Genomic DNA, 769 nt, shown 5'->3' with positions numbered 1-769 from the left:
AAAAACAAACAAATCTCCTCCCTTAATTTCACTTTTTAATTTGTCTTGCCAGCCTACACTTGTAATCAAGAAAATAACATCCAGTCATCGACCCTTTAAACATGATGTAAGCTCATCAGTTCGCTGTATCGATTTCTTCCCATGAGAAAATCCCACTTTACTGTTTCCATTGTAAAAGCAGCAGATCAAACACGAGTGCGAGGGATCAGGGTCGTTGTGTTTGTTTTCTCGTGCTGCTGTCAAAATCTGTTCCTCTTTCTCAACCTTGCAACAACACACACACACACACACGCACACGCACAGGCATAGCTGCTAACACACATAACACAAAGCAACTCTTGTAATGGGACTGATCCCACAGACCAGCTGGCCTTGCGCAGGGAGCTGAGGCCGCTGATAATGGCCACATATAGTAAATGGAGATTGGAGGTAAAATGATTACACCTCATCCACACCTGATCTTGCTGTGGCATCGTCCTGCCACAAAATGTTCCTCACACACCACCGCTGATGGACAAAATTGTAAACCACAGTAAGTTAGAAAACATTAAATCGGAATTGCACAACCATTGTTCATATTAGTTTACATTTTAAATGAGACAAAATCTGAGAAGCAAGAAGGATCCTGCCGGGAGAACCAACCCCTCCACATAAACATACATGAATATAAATCTTACTTAAATCAACAACACCAAAAATAGCACCATAAGGGGGAGGAGGATGTAAGGGTGGGGGTGAGAGCTGTGTGTGTGTGTGTGTGTGTGTGTGG

The sequence above is a fragment of the Seriola lalandi genome, unplaced genomic scaffold (genome assembly GCF_002814215.2).
Source record: "Seriola lalandi dorsalis isolate HSWRI2012SDOR001 ecotype SW California unplaced genomic scaffold, Sedor1 jcf7180002054918, whole genome shotgun sequence".
Lineage (NCBI taxonomy): Eukaryota > Metazoa > Chordata > Actinopteri > Carangiformes > Carangidae > Seriola > Seriola lalandi.
Note: the sequence above shows the minus strand (reverse complement) of the source record.